We start from the raw sequence: 21,303 nt of genomic DNA on the forward strand, positions 1-21,303 counted from the left end.
GAAATTCCGCCTTGTTCTCACAACGTTGGCTTTATTTTAGAAGGAAGATGCGTTATTCAATCTATTAACAATTACTTGGTGGTATGAAATCAGAAACGGGGCAATGCCTTAAAAATCCCCTATGAAGTAAGAATGGCTGAGGACGATATAATTTCAATAAACACGCCATGCTGTCTATCGATAAAGGTTTTATTTACAACTAGTTAAGCTAGTCATGTAACTGAACTGCAAGCGCACTTTTGGACAAACTTGCTATCTCTTTGAAGGACAATCGCAAAATATAACAATGTCAGACGAAGCATCTCGCCTGCTCTGCAAAGTAAAAATATGAATATTGTGAAACCCCTCCCCCACACAAAAATATGATTTCAGTTTCCACATCGCGACAACTTCTAAAAATATTGCACCTGGCTTAAAGTTTGCACTGAAACCTACCTACTCCTCATGTTGCGGTTTATTTGTAGGTTAAATTCAGCAGCCCATCATTTTTGTTGATGTTAATTCTCGAGTGCAATTCTAAAACATAACAAACGTTTAACTTGAGTGAAACAAAGTCTGTCAATCGAGCTACTGTACTTTGCACCGAGAGTACACCACCGAATAGTTTGCAGAAAATAATTTCAGAAAATCAGTCTCTTTTTGCAAGTGGAATGTAATCCTCAAACAAACAGCCTGAAGAAGAAAGGACCAATGGAAAGATTACAAGAATATTCATTTTTACAAGTTTTGCTGTTAATAATTCACATATTACACATTTCTGCGATCGTAAGCATTTATTAAAATAGGCACACTTGGATTCCTGAAAAATTGCCTTTATTTCAGGGGGTTTTTTTGCGTTTGTTTTCTCCCCACTTCCTCAGCTCCTCTTTTGTTTTTGTTAAGAAGCCCAAGAGTTCTGAATAACTGAGGCCACCCTAATTACGTTTGTTTTCTTGATGTTCGTTAGTAGGAGGTGAAGCTCAGAATGATACAGCTGGGCACCGACGACACAATCTGTCTGCTTCTGCAAGGTACTTTAAACTGCTCAGGCAGGAAGAACGCTTTCACGCTCAGAAGTATTTCAAGTGATGCATCAACCAGGGTTCGTATACACTTGGTAGTCTGATCTAATGTGTTAACTGTTGGAAAATATAGGCGATTATAGGTCGTACACGCGCAGCTTCAACTGTGGCAGGGAGCTAGAGTAGCAACTGGCTAACTTAAAGACAAAAGGATATGCTGATACTCTTTATCAAGGAAGGTCACATTTGGAGCACACATCAATCTCCTCCAGTCTATTCAGCAGACACTCCTACCACTCCGATTCTGGATTGATGCACTGCAAACATAATAGATCGCTCTTTTAAGCAAGATATAAACTTTGAATAGTTGTAGTTGTTCAGGCAAAGAAGGTAAAAATGAAAACGAGAGAATGGGAAATGTATAAGCAGGTTTCTTGAATTTTGAATCTTTAAGGTATACTGAAAATGCTAATATTAATTAAAATCCAGTATAATTGTTGAATTACAAATGTATTGCAAACTATTTTCATAGCATTTAAATCAGGCATAACTTGTATAGGCTTTTCCCTTTCGTGGCTCATCAACATTTTAAAATCTACCCCTCATTTATCTAGTGAAATATATCAACATGCTCAGGCTAATGAGTAATTTTGCTTGAATGTAAAATGTTTGACTTACTTGATGACAGGTAACTTTTCAATAATCTGTAAATAGTGAAGTACTTCAGATTTAATACAGATAGTGAAATTAGATATTTGTTAGGTTTAGAATTGCAAGTTAGATTGAATTGCAAGCAATTAAGAGTGATGAAATTGGGATTCAGTTAAATGGGCAGTTTTTGCATTTGCATGTGGGGAGTTTGAAAATATACAAGAAACCTAAAACTATTGAGCAACTGTCTTCAACTTCTGTCTTTTCAGCCTGCTGCTTTGCAGCTCTCAGTTAAACTCTCTCTATCTCCAAAAGGTTCACAGCTTATTTGACTGAAACTTAGGAAAACAAATCCTTGTAGATTAAAATGTGCAATGTACAAAAAAATCATAGGTTGAATATGAAAATTGAAAACATTCAATTTAGCTTTCAAACGCTAAAATAAGCAACATGTTAGTGCCAGTAACTCACATGGCAAACATGGAAGTAAAAAAAAGGTTAAACTTTATAACTGGTCAACACAATTACTTAAAGCGCTGGCATATTAATTATTTTCCATATAACTAATATTTGAACTAACATTTGAATCAAGTTTATAATTTGTGCTTTCTTTTTACATATACTTACATTATGCTTCAGAACATTAGATCTACTTTTATTAATTTAATATTTTATTAATTCAGTTTTAAACTTAATAATTAAATACTAATTCATCCCGAGTGAAAGCAAGTGTCACCTTTGTGAAGAAGGACATTGCAATTTGCAGTCGGGTTGAATAGAACTATCAATATTGTGACATTAACAGCAAAACTAATTATGAAAATAGCCCAAAAATAGAAAATGCCTATGCAATTTTCTTTGCTAGATTATGCTTTGGGCAACTGTTGCTGAAATTCATTAATTATCAATTGATTAAATTGAAGTAATACTTTGGTTTGCAATGTTACTGTTTGGGTTGAAAACAAAAGATATATTTGCTATTCATTTGATTAATTATTTAAGTATTTAACAAGTTCTTTACTGTTTTGTATATCTGTTGGTGCTTGTATTGAGAGGACTGGCTGGCTGTGGAAGAAAGCTTGTCACAGGCAGTTGCCACTCAGTGAAGTTTCACAAACATTCCTTCATTATTCATGCATGCTGTGCTTTATTACATACACCAGGTGTGAGCTCTGAACACTCCACTACACACAGGCAGTTAAAAAAGGTCAAATGTCACTGTTGGAGTAATAACAATAAAAACCTCAACAGCAGAGGTGTGCTGTCATGTGACTGACCACATGTTTGTTACACAAATATAACCAAATAGTGCTTATGTTTTTAGCAAAGATTAAAAATGACAATTTTAACCAGTGCCTATCTTAGTACAGTGTGATAATGCTTTGTTAATTCAGTGACAAGGCCTGGATCTTGGCTGCATTGACAACATGTTTAATTTTAAAATACCTTACTACCTTTGAAGTTATCACTGTAATTCCCTTTAACACTTTAATTTAGGGTCAAATGAGCACAACTTTAATAAAATGGGATGTACATTTATATGCTTTAATACTATCAAGTGGTGCTTATTTTAAGGAAAATCCTTTCTAACTCAGAACATTCTCCCCTCTTTAACATTAAATAATAATTGCACACCGTATGATAGAAGATGCTTCTTAACATCACTTTGTATCTGTCTGAAATGCACATCTTATAAACTCAGCAATTTTGGATTGCTAAAATTGAGTTAGAATGAATATTTAGTAATTCAAAAACAAATAAACCATGATAAATAAACATCCCTATTTATATTTAAGCCAAAGTGTCATGATTGGTAGTTATTGTATGCTAGTAAATAATTATAATTTTATTTAACTGTTTAAAAAATATATATTTTGTATTTTGTTTCACAAAATAAATTAGATGTGTTTAGTTTTCTATCAGGTTTTTCCCAAAAAAAAGTTGAGCATGGTTTTTCTCAAAAAAGCGACACAATCATTATGTTACCAGAATAACTAGCTGGTATTTTCTAGCATGTTGTGTTTCTCCTGTAGGCACGCTAAAATGAAGGACAGTTTACTGAATATCCTTCTTGAATATCCTTATGATGTGTACTTAGTAATCCTGACAAATTCTCTTTTTTATTCTTTTAAATAACATTTTAATAGACAAAAGACAGTTTGTAGCCAGTTTGCTATCCATTCTGTGCAGTTCTGCCCTTCGGTTTGAATTTCTCACGCATGATGAATACAATCATTTATAACCGTTCAATTGTACTTTCACTTGTGATGATTTGAAATTGTAACTGTAATCCTGTTTAAGATTTGTTTTAACGTCAGGAAATTTCAACATTGATAAAGTGAGCTCTAAGCATCTTTTGACTACTTAAATATTTTAACAGTGTTTTGTGGTGCTTATTTTAATCAGATTCTTTCACTTCCCAACATTCTCCCTCACTTTACATTAAATAAGCATTGTATGCCATAAGGTGAAAGAGGCTTCTTCACATTACTTCCTACCTATCATGTAAAGTGGTGGAATAGCAATGGAAAATCTTTCATTTATCGACATGTACCACACTTACACATACACACATTCACTCCTCTTTACGACGACTCAAACCTTTCTAGTCCACTGTGGCTCCAGCATTATTGCTGTTTTGAAGGATAATGGTCCACCGAGTCAGTCTAGAGTTAAACCTATCTGATTTAATAATAGTTTTGCAGAGATTTTAACTGTGACACACAGAAAATACATTTCTTAAACACATTTAGTTTGGATTATAAAGGACAACACAATCCATCTGAGTTGGTAACTTGCAAAGGGCTGCTCTGGGGTGGAGTAGTTGGTTAGGGAAAGGGAAAACTCGCAATTTAAGAGGCCTGGAGGTTTCAGGAAGTGATGAGTCAACTGAGCCCACTGAAGTGACAGCAGTTTTGCCGTTATTAGCTTCAACAGCCTGAACTACACAGGAGAGAAACAAAAAAAATCCTAATTCCTATCACATGCCTCCATCAGAAAGATGCATATTGTGATCCTCAGATTAGGGCTGAGCTAACCTTTGGTGTAGTGCCCTCTTGGAGGAATTGCCTGCACTTACTATTCCACTTTAATAGAAGTAATGGTTATTAGGTGAGGTCTTGGAAAGTGACCAGGTTGAACTATCCCCTAGTCTGGATCAAAACCTTCAGGAGCAAAGGGTAGAGAATAATCGCAGAAAACTGGCAAAATAAATTATATAATACATTTGTACTTATCATTGGCGTAATATTTCTCAATTTCTTTAGATAAATTCCATTCATGTCTTAATATGTATATTTGAACTCCTATATACAACGTCATAATGTTGTTCATATTTGCCTCTGCTTCAGCCTACCATATCTTTGTTACCTATAGATTTGACTATTCCAAAGCACTTCAGGTTAGATTCCTGCCAATAACCCTCTGTAAACATCACTGCCTGTACACTATCTCAGACCAAGTCCCATTAATCCTTTATCCCTTTGTTGACCTACATTGGCTCGTATTTGGAATGTTCTTTGATTTTTAATTGTCATCTTTGTCTTCAGATCCCTCCTTTCCCTTATTTTTCCCTAACTCTGAAATCTCTTCCAGATCCACTACCCCATCCTCCAAGATTGCTACATTCCTCCAATTCTGGCTTATTGTGCATTTTGTTTGATTATAACTTTTGTGAAGCATTCAGGTACATTGTTCTATGTTAAAGACCGTATATAAATGCAAGTTGTTTAAATGATTAGCAGTGAGTTGAGAAGACAGTAGGTTTTTCAATCAAATTAAATGTGCCCAGGGAATCAAAATTTTTAGTTTTAAGAATACTGTAAATTTGTTTTGCACTTGCTGTGATTATAGGGTACATTTACACAGTACCTATCCAATTTAGACTTGTCTTTGTAAATCAGGTTTTAGCAAGCCAATTTTTATTTTACATACATGGCTTCTGCTTTGTTGAAATTCTAACTGCCTGCCTTTGGAGAGTTCTACATGTTAGAGGGGGCCAGTTAGCTCACTTAGCTTGGCAGCTAATTTGCCATGCAGTGTGACACCAGCAGTGTGGACTTAATTCCCACAGCAGCTGAGGATGATATGAAAGACTCTCCTTCTCAACCTCTCCCCTCACCTGAGGCATAGTGACGCTCAGGTTAAACCACCACCAGTCGTCTCTTTATAATGAGAGAGCAGCTGTATGATTCAGTAGGACCATAGTGAACTTACCATTACCTGCATATTATAGATATATTGCACAGATCTCTCTCTTGCCTGTGAATAATTCAAACATTTAGATGAACCATAAGATTTTTTCAAGAAGTATCCAGGAGGTCCACTATACCTTTTGAGCAGTTTGTAACTTAGATTTAATACTGCATTGAATTTTTAGTCTATGCAGTGCTAGGGGAGCTTATAGAAATTACAGAGAATTTACAGCACAAGAACAGACCATTCAGCCTAACTGGTCCATGCCAATAGTAAAGTTCCACACAAACTTCCTCCTGCCCAACTTCACCTTTCACTGTCAGCAAAATCCTCCATTGCCTTTCCCCTCATATGTTTATCTAGCTTTTTATTTTGTATCTATCTTTGCATCAACTATTCCATACAGAAGTGAGTTCCACATTCTTAACCCTCCCTGGGTAAAGAAGTTCCTCTTGAAATAGGAGGATAATTAAATAGGAAGCCAGTTTCCCTTTGTTTACAACTCCATTAGGAATCCAATCATGCCCATCTTTACATTTATACGTGATGTTTAGCATCAGGGCAAAATAGAAATTGGCAAGTAATTGCAAAATTGATGCACCTATATTGCAACCTTTATACAGCGGCAAGGGCATAAAATTACAGAATTGCTCTGGGATCTTCTCACACCTGAAAGAGTGATAACAAAATCACAGCTTTCTAAAATCCACACCATACCTGCTAGCATACAATTTCAACAGTTAATGGGGAAGGCAAATGGAATATTAGCCTTTATTTCAATAGGAATGAAAGTTAAAATAGGGAAGTCTTGCTCAAACTATACAAGACACTAATTAGACTGCAACTAGAATACTGTGAACAGTTTTAGGCCCTTTATCTAAGAAAAAGTATACTGGCATTGGAGGCAGTCCAAGAAGGCAGGTTGATCTTGGGTGCAGAAAAGAATGTCTTATGAGGAGAAGTCAAGCAGGTTGGGCTCATTGGAGTTGAGAAGAATGAGAGGCAACCTTATTGAAACATATAAGATTCTGAGGGGACTTAATAGGGCAGGTGTAGAGTGGTTGTTTATATTTGTGGGAGAGTCCAGGACTAGAAGGTCTAATTTTAAGAGTAAGAGATCACCCAATGGGACAGATATGAGAAAGACCTTTTACTTTCAGAAGCAATGTATCTATAGAACCCTTTACCACAGAGGGTCATAGTGGCTGGGCCATTAATTATATTCAAGGCAATGAGATCAGCCATGATCTCATTCAATGGCAGAGCAGACTCAATTGGCCAAATGGGCTACTTCTGCTCCTCCATTTTATGGTCTGATAATTGGCTTTATTCTTGAGTAAATTCACATTCTTAATTTTAGAATTTTTGAAAGAAAAGTTTTATGAGCATATTGAGTGTAAACATTGATCTAAACATGAAATTAAGAAACCATTTTACCATAATAATTCTTACGTTTTAATTCACTAATTAAATAATTAATACATATTTAAAGACAGTATTCCTGAATTTGCACAAACGTTGTCCAGTTGACCAAAGTAGTACTGGCAGGAGATTACAAACCTCCACCAATAAGGTAGAAATGGACTGTATGGTTGGAAATCAGGATTACCACAATGCAATTCGGTGCATGAATTAGGATTAGGATCCCTCTTCAAATTCCAACTGCTATAGTGCATGATCTTGTTTTTTGTTTTATTCAAGCAATTGTGGTGAATTAGATGAATGTCTTTTGTTTAAAGAGCAGGCTGTTTACTCAGGAAGATATTCCCTTGGCCTCTCTGACTTTAGTTGCTCTACAGTTTGTGGCTGAGTCTTTAGCAGCCTGTCCCCTAATCAATTCTGCCCTCAACCCATAGTATCATTGAGTCACAGAGTTATACAGCACAGAAGGAGGCCCTTTGACACATTATGTCCATACTGGTCATCAAGCACCAATCTATTCTAGACCCATTTTGCAGCACTAGGCTGAATTGAATTGAACTGAATTGAATTTATTGTCACGTGTACTGAGGCACAGTGAAAAGCTTTCTCTCGCGAGCAATACAGGCAGATCACATAGTTAAGTAGCATAGATAGTAAATAATAGGTAAACAGCGACAAAAACAAAAACACAGATACAGATGAATGTTAAGGGTTTTTGAGTCCATTCAGTATTCTAACAACAATAGGGTGGAAACTGTTTGGAACCGGCTGGTGTGGGTGTGTTCAGGCTTCTGTACCTTTTCCCCGATGGTAGAGGTTGTAGAAAAACATTGCCAGGATGGGATGGATCTTTAAGAAGGAGAAAGTGAGGTCTGCAGATGCTGGAGATCAGAGCTGGAAATGTGTTGCTGGAAAAGCGCAGGAGGTCAGGCAGCATCCAGGGAACAGGAGAATCGACATTTCGGGCATAAGCCCTTCTTCCTGAAGAAGGGCTTATGCCCGAAACGTCGATTCTCCTGTTCCCTGGATGCTGCCTGACCTGGATCTTTAAGAATGCTGGCGGCCTTTCCTTGACAACAGGCCTGGTAGATGGATTCTATAAATGGGAGGTTGGCCTTTGTGGTTGTCCGGGCCGAGTTCACCACTCTCTGTAACCATCTCTGATCTTGAATGATACAATTGCCATACCAGGTAGCGATACATACAGACAGAATGCTCTCAATGGCGCACGTATAAAAGTTGGCAAGGGTATTCACGGTCATGCCAAATTTCCTCAGCTGCCTGAAGAAGAAGAGACGTTGTTGGGCCTTTGTAACCAATGCGTCCACATGAAGAGTCCAAGAAAGCTTGTTGTGGATGACCACTCCCAGAAGCTTGACACTCTCCACTTGTTCCACCTCTTTGCTGTTAATATGTGTGTGTGTGTGTCTGTGGAGTGGTGGGTGGGTGGTGGTGTGTGTGTGTGTGTGTGTGGAGGTGGGTGGCATGAGTAACATCCCACCGAAAGTCATTAATGAGTTCCTTGGTTTTGTTGGCATTGAGAGCTAAGTTGTTCTCAGTGCACCATTTTTCCAGGTCTTCCACCTTCCATCTGTAATCTGTTTCGTCGCCTCTGAGATTCGACTGACTATGGCAGTGTCATCAGTGAACTTGTAAATGGCATTAGTCCGGTATTTGACGACGCAGTCATGGGTATACAGTGGGTACAGTAGGTGGCTGAGTATGCACCCTGGGGGGCTTCAGTGTTGAGTGTTAGTGAGGATGAAATATTGTCTCCAATCTTCACTGATTGTGGCCTGTGGGTCAGGAAACTGAGGATCCAGTTGCAGAGGGTGGGGCTTAGTCCAAGATCACTAAGTTTAGTAAACAGTCTTGAAGGGATAATAGTGTTGAAGGCTGAACTGTAGTCAATGAGTAGAATTCTTACGAGAGGAGTAGCTGTACGAGAGGAGTGAAGGGCAAGTGATATGGCATCTGACGTGGATCTGTTGGTCTGATAGGCAAATTGGAGTGGGTCAAGAGTGGTGGAGAGGCTGAAGTTGATTAATGCCATGACCAGCCTTTCAATGCACTTCATGACCACCGAAGTTAGGCTCATTGCTTATATGCTTCAAGTGATCATCGAAATACATCCAAAATGTTGTGATGGCTCCTGCCTTCACTATCCTTTCAGACAATGAGTTTCACATGCCCACCACTTTGGATGAAAGAAATTCTCCTTAAGTTCCCTCTAAACATCCTGTCATAGAGTCATAGAGTTAGATGGCATGGTAACAGTCCTTTGGTCCAAGCAGTCCATGCTAAACATAATCCCAAACTAAACTAGTCCCACCTGCCTGCACCTGGCCCATATCCCTCCAAACCTATTCAAGCACTTATCTAAGTGTCTTTTAAATGTTGTGTCTGTGCCCGCATTCATGAATTCCTCAGGAAGTTCATTCCACATGCAAATCTGTGTAAAAGATTTGCCACTGATGTCTTTTTTAAATCTCTCTCCTCTTACCTTTTAGGTATGTCCCCATCCTAGGCAAAAGACACCTATCATTAACCCTATCTGTACCCGTCTTAATTTTATAAACCTCTATAGGGTCACCTCTCACCCTCCAGTGATAAAGGTCCCAGCCTATCCCTCCTTTCTTTACAACTAAAACCTCCCTGCTTGGCAACATCCTGGTAAATCTTTTTTCACCCTCTCTCACGCTTAATAATATCCTTCCTATAATCTTTACCTTAAATCTATGTCTTCTCTACTAGGTAAAATGTTTCTTCCTATCTACTTTATGTATATGCCTCATATTTTTGTACAAATTACATACTAATCAGGCTCCCCCTCAGTCTTCGTTGCTCTAAGGGAATTACCCCCAGCCTATCCAATCTCTCTTCTTAGCTGAAATGCTCCAGCCAAGGCAACATCCCAATGAAATCCCTGTGCACCGTCTCCAGCACGATCACATCCTTCCGATAGTGCAGTGGTGATCTAACTAACATCTCATATAGCTCCAGCATAACATCCCTGCTGTTGTATTCAATGCCTAGGCTAAAAATGGCAGATAACTACCTTACCCAGCTGTTCTATTGCCTGTAAGGATGCTTGGGCATGCACAACAATATCTTTGTGAATTTCTGTACTTTGTAGGGTCCTACAGTTCATCATGTACTCACTTGCATTGTTAGTCCCTCCAAAATCGATTTCCTCAAACTTGACCTGCCCATCTGACCAGCCGATCTGTATCTTGTAGTCTAAGGCTTTCGACCTCACCATTTACCACATCACCAATTGTCATGACAACTGTGAACTCACTGATCAATACTCTTACATTTGTGTTTAGGGGTTATTAAAGTGTGTTATGAACAGAAAGGAGCCCATTACATAACCTTGTGGTATGACACTGGACACAAGTCTCCATCACAAAAACAATCTTTGACCAGCACTTTCTGCCTCCTATCACTGCGCCCAAGTTCGGATCCAATTTTCCAAATTGTCCTGGATCCCATTGGCTCTTACCTTCTTAACAAGGGTCCCATGTTAGACTTTGTCAACAGATTATATTCACTTCACCGAACTCATCCACACATAAGATACTCCTGAAAACCTATCACATTAATTGGGCATTTGATCAGCTGTCCTGATATGTTCGTACGCTGCTTGGTGTCAAATTTTGTCAGACAAATCTCCTGCGAGGCATCTTTGAATGTTTTACTATGCTGAGGGTGCTATATATATGTAACTTGCTGCTATAGTTAGTGCCTGTCCAGATAAATCTTAAAGATGGTTTCCAGTTCAGTAAGCTTCCTTCTGTTCCTTTTGTTTTAAAATAAGTTGTTTTCCTCCTTGTCACGATTGAATAGGTTATTCAGAAAATACTTTGAACAAACCGGATTTTAAAATGTCGAGTACAAATCATGTGATCTTTGGTATTCTGAGATCCAGATAGTCCTGAGTATCCAGAAAATAGTCAATTAAATATAGACATTTATAGCTATCTGAGGAATCACGCATACTTTTGTTTAAGGATGTACCATCAACAAACAGAGCAATAACATTCCACCTTTTGATTCATGATGAATAAAAAGAAAGATCGAAACTCACTGTGTTTTGCACAAATGTGAAATGGAACCTTTCAAACTTCCTTTCTAATATTAGGTCCCTCACCAAAATTAGACCAGATGAATTTCAAAGTATCAAACAACAGCACAGGATATGTATTCAAATCATCAACTTTGGAAAAAGGGTTTGGATATTTGAGGAATGCCATTTTATTGGCTTCTTTAAAACTTAAGCAAGAAGCTTCTTACAAATAAAGTTTCACCGTAAAGTTGTTGAACCAGTTGAGAAAAAAAAAAGCCTTTAAGTATCCACAGCAATATCTTGAATGTGGGTGAAAGACACTCCATAGCTTGTTCCAACTTCAAATTCACCTAAAATTCAAAGTCCAGGAAACCTGATTTGAGGAAGCCACACAGCCTACTTCCTTTCTTTTCAAGACCTTCATTTCAGCTAGGTCATCAATTTATCTAAGAAGCTACAGGGTTGCTGTAAAAGAAACTAAGACAATTACAAATTGCAAATCAGTGGGTATTTTTCTTTATTTGTACTTAATATTTGCGATAATGTGTGTAAGTGAAATGAGTGAAATATAATGCTTTAGAAATCATCCAGAGCAAGTATAATAAAAAATGCTTCTATATTTTAAGATGTATGAAAAATGGTGGCTGCTGAGATTATTTACATTGGAATAATCATTCTGAGGGAAGATGACAAATGTGTCATATAGAAAGCACAGTAATCATGCTCAGTAAGAAGACTTATAAATTTGGTCTGTGACATCATCATTTCGCAGAATCAAGATTTTAGACTGGTTCTTTGGCAGCGAAGATGGAATCATATACTCGCACTGTTTATTCATAATGAAAATTCACTTATGCAACCTGTTTATTTTTGGAGCACCAGGTATCATATGTGAATCAACAAAGGTACCTATTATTTAAATATTCCAAATTCACAAAGTCTGCACAATATCAGAAACTGAGAGATCCAGAACAATGATTCTCATTTGCCTCAGATATCGCTTGACTTTTATATCATTTATTTAATGTTATGTGCATTTGGTAAAATTGGATTGTATAATGTTTAATCATCTAATTTAGCTTAGAAGCGCAAAGCAAGATAAGTGGAGTAATTTTGAGTGCAAAAATTAAGTAGAATCCTAAAAATGTTTCAACACTATAAACACTCACCATTGGGATAAATTGCTAGTAATTGGGTCTTGAATTTTCCTGTGATTCAGCATGAAAATGACTTGGTAATGTTGCTTGTCTTTGATAAGAAATCCAATATACCTTCAGGTTCTGCTTTTCAAGTTCAATATTCTTTCAGATGCTACATTATTAAATTGATATTCTGTCAAGGCCTGTGACAGTTGACATTTGGACACACCAACTGTAAGAAACTAGCTGCAAAAAGTACTCACCAGTTTTATTTCCATAGGTGTTAAAAAAAAGCTGATATTAGTGAACTTTGAGCAAATGCAACCTCATAAGTTAGTTGAAAAGCCTTACGTACTCGAACCACGTGCACATTTATTATATTACTGTTTCTCAGATTGATATAGTGTAGGTTGCATTGATCAATATGGAAATGTTCTCTCCCTGTGCAGAATCAGCACACCAGCACCACACACCATACTGAGTCCTGCTGCACTCATTGTTTGGTCAAATTAAGTACTCCATGTGTGTTACAAACTACTGAAATGGCATCCACATGTTGACCTTACATTGTATTGAAATTGAAGTGAAACATGTTTTTGTTTAAAGTGACCATCCTTCTTAGATTATGAGTATTGATGACAGAGTCACCAAACCTGCTCCTAACAAAACTAAGTTACAAACTTAATCTGATTCAGTGGTAAATCCAATTAATTAGTTAAGGTATGACAGCCAATCCTACTTTTCCGGTCATAGATTGGTGGCTGTCAGAGATAATGTCCTAGAAATTCAATAATGCGGCACTCATTTTTCAGACAAACAATGAGTGCAGTAGGATCCAAGATGGCATGTGGCATATATGTGCTTATTTTGCACAGCATTCCATATTGAACAATGGAACCTGCAGTCATCCAGGTCATCTGCCTGAAATTAGTATTAGGCCCAATGATAGTGAAAGTTTCACAGCCCTTTGCAACATTTGCTCCTGACTGTCTTTTTTTAACGATTTAAGACACGTGGGTGTAATTGGTTAGACCAATGTTGTCGCCCATTGATGGTTGTCTTGAGGAACATGGTGTCAAACTGTCATCTTAAACCACTGCAGTCCACTTGATTTAACTACACCTATGGTGATGTTAGGAAGGGAGTTACAGGATTTTGACCCAGTGACAGTGAAGGACGGCAATGTGGTTGCAAGTCAGGATTGTTTGTAGCTAGGAGAGGATTGAAAAATGGTGGTGTCTCAATGCATCTGCTGCCTGTGTCATTCAAAGTGGAAGATTTTGTAGGTTTGGAAAACAATGTTGAAGGAACCTTGGTGAGTTTCTGCACTGCACCTGTGCACTGTGCATTCTGTTGCCGCTGTCCACTGGTGAAGGGCATGATTGTTGAAGGTGAGGTACCAAATAAGTTGGCTGCTTTAATCCAGATGGCAGTATTCAAACAGGTCAACAGTATTACAGTACACTCCTCTCTTGTGCCTTGCCAATGGTGGCCATGCTTTGAGGATGTAAGGGTGAATTACAGGCCACTGAATTCCCAGCCTCTGGCCTGTTACTGTAGCCACACAATTTATGTGGCAGTGTCAGATCAGTTTATTGTGAATGGCAATTGCAGGATGTTGATAGTGGGGGAATTAAGTGATGGCAATGTAACTGATGATAGAGGGGAGATGGTGCGTTTTGTCTGGTTGGAGATGGTCATTGCCTGGCACATTGTGGCACAAATGTTAGCGTGACTGTGGGAAATTTTACCAGGCACATAGTCAAACAAACAGTCCTTAGATGTTGCTATAATAAAATGTGTTTGATACTAAAAAAGGGTAATACTGAGGACTACATTAAGCTGCATCCAAACTAATAACACCATAAGAACTTAGGTGAACCCCAATTCACAATAGTCCCCTCAACTAACCCTCTGCCAGACCACTTACACCCTCCAGAACCTAATCTGACACTTCTGTCTCCTCTGGGACCCAACGCCTGACACATCTCTTTCCCCAGGAACTGACAGCCCCATCCTCACTGAAGCCAACAACCCCTCTTTCCCCTCTGGACCCACTATCCCCTGCCCACCCTGACCTACCGTAAACATTCCATTACTTACCAGGTGCCCTTCCCTTCCCACCTTGTACCTTGGCAACCTACCCACCCAGTGTCCTACCAAATGGGCACTGTACTTACCTGGAACCATAACCAACTGACATCCCATCTACATGGATTCTGTTTATCTCCCCACAGATGCTGCCTGACCTGCTAAGTTTCTCCTGTATTTTTCGTATTTGTTTCAGATTTCCAGCATTCACAGTATTCTCTTTAAGATACTACCAACTTGGCACCTTATTTACCTGGCATACTGAAACCCTAAGTTCACACCTATCTTATGTACTTAACATTTCACATTAGCTGTTTAAGTGGCTGTCTATGATGCTGAACAGAATATCAATAACATAACACAGCAAGTAATGCTGTGGAAAATGGGATGCCATTTGACTTTCACTGATTGTCCTACATGATGAGGAGTCTATCAGATTTAAGATACACATTGTATTTCTGAAGACCCCGAATTGGAATCTCCTACTTAAAATTTGGAATTCTTTGATTGTGATTGCCACTCCTTGGAAAATAAGGCTTCAAAATCCATACTTCCCTATCTATCTTTGGGTCATCTGCAAATTTACTTATCATGCCTTCACTTCCCTCATCATTAGCTGTGAAAAGCTAATGCCCCAACACAGACATCTGCATCTTCCCACTTATCAGTCAGAAAAAGATCAATTTATGTGCACTCTCTGTATACTCTGAGGGTTTATAGTAATTTAAATGTATCATACAAAAGGATGCATATAGTGCAAATTCAGGAGAACATGAAAGAATTTTCCAGGCACATTTTTAAGAGAATGACTTGTGTTGGGTAGCTTAAAGAGCTGAACATTTGAGAAGCCTGCAGACAAGCAATATGTGGCAAGATTCAACAAAGCAGAGTCAACAGATTACAAGAGTTGGGAGGTCATGTTGCGGCTATCCACATTGGTTAAGCCACTGTTGGGAATATTGCATGCAATTCTGGTCTCCTTCCTATCAGAAAGATGTTGTGAAACTTGAAAGGGTTCAGAAAAGATTTACAAGGATGTTGTCAGGGTTGGAGGATTAGAGCTATAGGGAGAGATTGAATAGGCGAGGGCTGTTTTCCCTGGAGTGTCAGAGGTTGAGGGGTGACCTTATAGAGGTTTAAAAAATCATGAGGAGCATGGATAAGATAAATAGACAAAGTCTTTTCCCTGGGGTGGGGAGTCCAGAATTAGAGGGCATAGGTTTAGGGTGAGAGGGGAAAGGTATCAAAGAGATTAGATTACTTACAGTGTGGAAACAGGCCCTTCGGCCCAACAAGTCCACACCGACCCTCCGAAGAGCAACCCACCCAGACCCATTCCCCTACATTTAACCCTTCACCTAACACTACGGAAATTTAGCATGGCTAATTCACCTAACCTGCACATTTTTGGACTGTGGGAGGAGACCGGAGCACCCGGAGGGAAACCCAGGCAGAACATGCAAACTCCACACAGACAGTTGCCTGAGGCAGGAATTGAACCCGGGTCTCTGGCGTTGTGAGGCAGCAGTGCTAACCACTTTGCCACCGTGCCGCCCACGGGCAACTTTTTCACGCAGAGTGTGGTACGTGTATGGAATGAGCTGCCAAAGGAAGTGGTGGAGGCTGGTACAATTGCAACATTTAAAAGGCATCTGGATGGGTATGTGAATAGGAAAGATTTGGAGGGATATGAGCCAAGTGCTGGCAAGTGGGACTAGATTAGATTGGGATATCTGGTTGGCATGGATGAGTTTGTTTCTCTGCTGTATATCTCTATGATTGTATGATTCTATAACAGCCAATGCTGAAAGCTTTTCAGACTTGCTAAGAGAGGAGCAGAAGCAAGTTGTGAGCTAGATGCTATATGGAGCTGGAACAGTAGTCTCAATTAGTCGCTACAGAGTTCATTGCCAGTGAACTATAGGCACAGTACTGAGTCAGACTTGAATCAGAGAACACATGAATGTTGGAGGCTATATGAATAAAGTTGAAGGGCAAATGGAAACCTTTAAAAAAACCACAGAGCATTTACAAGCTGGGAATGCTAGAAATAAGTAAAATACCTAGAGCTCAGTGCATGCATTGTCACAGAGTGAATGGGCACCACAATGCAAGGCTACATTAAGGCAAATCAAGAGCCACATTGATAAATAAGGAATAAGGTTGCAGCACTGGGAAGATCACAAAGTTAGAATTAAAGTGAGAAAGGGGAAATTTAGAAGCCTAAGTAGATAGAAGACTCAAATAGAAGAAAAAAAGGAGAAAAAGGTTCCAGTGAGAGCAGGCAGTCGATAATTGAAACCATAATAAAACGGAAAAAATTTATTTAACCCACAGACAGTGAGATTTCTTCATTGGAGCCATTAAAGTAAACAGAAACTTTTGCTAAAATAAACTATAAAGACACTGGGGGTTATTAACAATATGTGGATTGTGTGAACTATTGAGAGAAAATTGTCTCAAGAATGGGATTTAGCTTTAAAACTACAGGCAGCGGGATTCATTTAGTAAAATGGAATTATTAGACTGCACAAGGTAGGAATCTTCCATTCTGTTTGAAAAAGCATGGGAAAGCCAGTCAGTATAGAGAAGCAGCATTGTAACCCGACAGAATCAAAATCCTCTAAAACAAGCAGAATAAAACATTTACATACTGCAGAATTGGAAACATTTAGGCTAAGAAGAATAAATGATCACATTTGGACAAATACTAGCAGAAATAGTTTACCTTAAAGATTTAGCTTCAGAGATGAGCCAACTAGAACACACAATTGGACATCTTGGAGAAAACTGTTTTTAAGATATAGGATCACTTTCAGACTGGACAATAAATTAGAAGGTTAAGCTGAAAAAGTAAGCACACCTTTGTACTCAATTGAGATTATGGCAGTTTATAGCTCAATGAGGCATGTAATAAGGCACAAATTCTTTTGATGGGACAATATAGTGGCTCAATGATTAGTGCTGCTGCCTCACAGAACCAGAGACACAGGTTCAATTCCATGCTCAGGTGGCTGTCAGAAGAGAGTTTGCCCATGCTCCACATGTCTGTATGGGTTGCCTCTGGGTGCTCCAGTTTCCTCTCACAGGCCAAAGATATGCAGGTTAGGTGGATCGCCATGCTAAATCACCCATAATATCCAGGGATGTGCAGGCTAGATGGGCTAGCCATGGGAATTGCAGGGTTAGAAGGATAGGGTAGAGAGGTGGGTATGGGTGGGATGCCCTTCAGCATATCGGTGGACTCATTGGGCCAAACAGTCTGTTTCCCCACTGTGGGGATTCTATGATCCTTCTGTTCTAAGTCCTAAAATTTGACAATTACTTCAATCTAAGAACAAACAAAATGATTGAGAGCTAGATTTAACTGAAGCATTCAGTATCCAGGGGAATCCAAAGATAATTTCATTCGTTGTCTCTACAGATTGGTGGAGAAGTGTAACAATGAAGCTTTGAAATCAAAATTCCTCAGAGACAAAGTTATTGTTGGAAATACAGATGAATCTTTGACAGTTTTACTGTAGTTCAAAGAAGTTATGACTTTGGAGAAAGTAATTCAGATGTTGAGTGAAGCAGAAGTCCAGACGCAGCGCATATCAATCCTAAGAGGAAAGGACAGGACAGCAATAGAATTCATTCAGTTTGTCATATATGAAAATCCACAAGATACAAAGAAGAAGCCAATACTAGAGAGAAGGCCAGACAACAGATTCTAAGAGCCATTGTCAACATTGTAGAACAAAGAAACTTCACAGTCACAAGCAGTGTCCAAGTAATCAAAAAGTAATGTTCTATCTGTAAAGCTACTGGCCACTTGAAGAAGATGTAGTATGATGCAATTACAAAGCAGCAAATGGTCAAACAGCCCCTTAAACAGAGCTGTTGATGAAGTAGAGTAGCCGACAATAAAAAGAAATCAAGTGTATACCTAAGTAGACAATTTGAGCCAATAATTTGGCAAGAAGGAGTTTATGTCAATGGCTATCTCATTAATTTTAATCCTTGTATTGGTGCCAAGTATCTCCGTATTATCAGGACATTTATAACGGATGAAGAAACAGAGATAACAGACTATGACAGTGAAACAACATGGCTAAGAGGTGTAGATCTTCCATTTAAAAGTAGAGTACAAGCAACTCTAAAACACAAGGGATGTCACAGAGTTAAAAAATATAAATGTAATTTGCAATCATTAATTCTAACTGTTGAGCGTGAATATATATCTTGACCTTAAAATTATTTAATGGCAGAAGGTGCTAAATTAGTTGCAATTGACAGTGAATTGGTTGAAGGCCAACAGTTCAGAGACCAACTGTTCGAGGAACAGCCAGTCATAGAACCATAGGTCAAGAAAATGCTAATTACTGAACAACTGGTCAGGAGACAATTGGTGGAAAATTTCTAAGTGCTACCTACAATCATGCCAAATTCAAAAAGAAGACAGGGTCTTTCGAGTTTACATATATTGGCATAAGAGAACTTATTCACGCTGTAGATGGGATGGAAAGTTTTGATTATATAGCTTTGGCAGAAATGTTTGCCAATTCTAGACTGAAGTGGGGTTTGAATGACAAAAGTCATCAATATTTGTGAGAAATTGCAAATAATGATAATAACAATGAACAGTATGACCCATCTGAGCACAAAGATGATTTTTTTAACGATGGTTGTTCAGACAACATAGCCTGGCAAACAAATCAGATCCAAATTCAATATCAGATGATGACTTGATAAAGTTTCAAGATGAACATTTTCTATTTTTTAATTTTCCAAGGAAACATTATCAGTACTAGTGACAGTGATCGTATTAGGTGGGCAATAATTCTCAAGTAGCATGACTGAGGAAGTGAACAAGTGAACAAGTTGGTTTAACCAGTAAAGGAACAATAGACGGTAAATGCAAATAGCCAATCTAATCTAAACATCAAAGTACAAAGTCTACAAATATTAGCACAGATTGGCCGCCAGATTGAGAGAAATTCTTCCCTTACACAGATGGATTGCATATGACTCGATAGCAGCACTATTGTGGTGGGATGACCAATGTCAGCAGAATCAGGACATGGTCAAGAGTAAATTGACTGGTCCAGTGATTTAGGATACTGTAAGCAAGAAAATACCTGTCTCAACAGAACACCAGTCTCCACAACAGGCATTGATGAGATTACCTGCAGGGTAAACTCAAAAGGCCCATGACTCTTTTACTTTATTTGTTAAAAGAATGTGAACGTTGTCAACTCACCCAGCATTTGTTGCCCAGCCCTCAGTGCTCTTCAGAAGGTGGGGTTGAGCGGCGTTTTGCACCATTGTTTTGCTAGGGATGGAGTGCCTGGATTTTGACCCAATGACAGTGAACAAAGTTTTATATTACTAATGCTTAATCTTGGGTAACTACGAATGATACTCTTCACCAAGACATTGTGGAAGATGGGATTCTGATACAAGGTGTATGTTTGCTGTATGTGTATGGCACCTGCAATATGCTCATGTGTTCCGTGTTTTTTATGCTTTCTCTCTCTGATGCTTGGTTGAATTGCTGATTTGAGCAGCAGGCTACTGTCGCTATTGAAACTCAGGTATATTTTACAACTTTAAAGTTTATTAACTGAACAGGAGCATGCTTAATTTGTTGGTACTATAGCTCCCTTCCTAAAGTGCATATTTTTAATCAATCTATTTAACAGTGCTATGACACACCTCAAGAGCAAGTGGGATTATGAACCCAGTCCTTCACAACCCAAAGTTAGGGACACTGCTATTGTGCCACAAGATTCCTTCTCTGCCTATTGTAGGGAGATAGTATACCTGATGATCATCAATGGGACCCATTGGCTGTGCAAAATTGAATCTGGGGTTTACAATAGAATCACAAAGTCGGTAGAGGTGCTTTATTGGGGGTTTGAACAACATTAAGGCAAAGAGAGAAAGAAACTATTTGTGAGCACCGTCCACTGATGCTACTATAGCCATGCATCCTTGTGCGTGTTGACTGAGGACACGATTGAACTCAGATACTATGCCTCACATTGTAGAATAGTCACATTCCCAACACGGATACAGACATGCATACATGCAAACACACAGGCAGGAATACACATATGCATGCACAGATATATACATAGTTGATAGAGTGTGGCACTGGAAAAACCGCAGGAGGTCACGCAACATCTGAGAAGCAGGAGAGTCGACACTTCAAGCAGGACCCTTCATCAGGTCCTGCCCGAAATGTCGACTCTATTGCTCCTCAGATGCTGCTTGACCTGCTGTGCCTTTTCCAGTGCCACTCAATCTACTCAGACTCTTCAGCATCTGCAGTTCTCAATATTTCCAAATATACCCAAACACAAGATGCACACATATTTACACCTAATATAACACCAGTCATACAACCTTTCAACTTCAATCCATTACGTTAATGTGACAGGACTGACAGATAATCCAAATGCTATCAAACCTGTGGAAAGTAAATCACATTTGTTCTGCAAGATTTGAACATCGTGCTCTGTCATATCACGGTGTAATAGAAAAAACCGTTAACGCAGATCAGAATGTGCTAGACTGTTTCGCGCGCAAGAGGAGGTCACGTGGAGACTGTATTGCGGGCAGAAGGAGGTCACATGGGGTTAGACATCCGGGAATGCGAGAAGGCGGAGAATGGAGTCAGATCAACAGCCAATCAGAAGACAATCCCACCTCAGTGATTGCATGACGTTCTGTACTACATAAAGACTGGGTC

General features: G+C 38.8%; 1 long non-coding RNA gene across 2 annotated transcripts in view; it reads left to right on the top strand.

Moving 5' to 3' along the window:
- LOC122549209 overlaps positions 1-21,303 on the top strand; it is a 77,778-nt gene that overhangs the window by 3,475 nt on the left and 53,000 nt on the right. Inside the window, exon 2 of one of the 2 annotated variants that reach the window (XR_006311460.1) lies at positions 950-1,081. This is a non-coding gene — a long non-coding RNA (uncharacterized LOC122549209). Of the gene's footprint in view, positions 1-769; positions 1,082-21,303 lie in introns of those variants that run through there. The other variant, XR_006311459.1, reaches the window with a different exon arrangement.

This window comes from Chiloscyllium plagiosum, chromosome 4 (genome assembly GCF_004010195.1).
Source record: "Chiloscyllium plagiosum isolate BGI_BamShark_2017 chromosome 4, ASM401019v2, whole genome shotgun sequence".
In the NCBI taxonomy this organism is placed as follows: Eukaryota; Metazoa; Chordata; class Chondrichthyes; order Orectolobiformes; family Hemiscylliidae; genus Chiloscyllium; species Chiloscyllium plagiosum.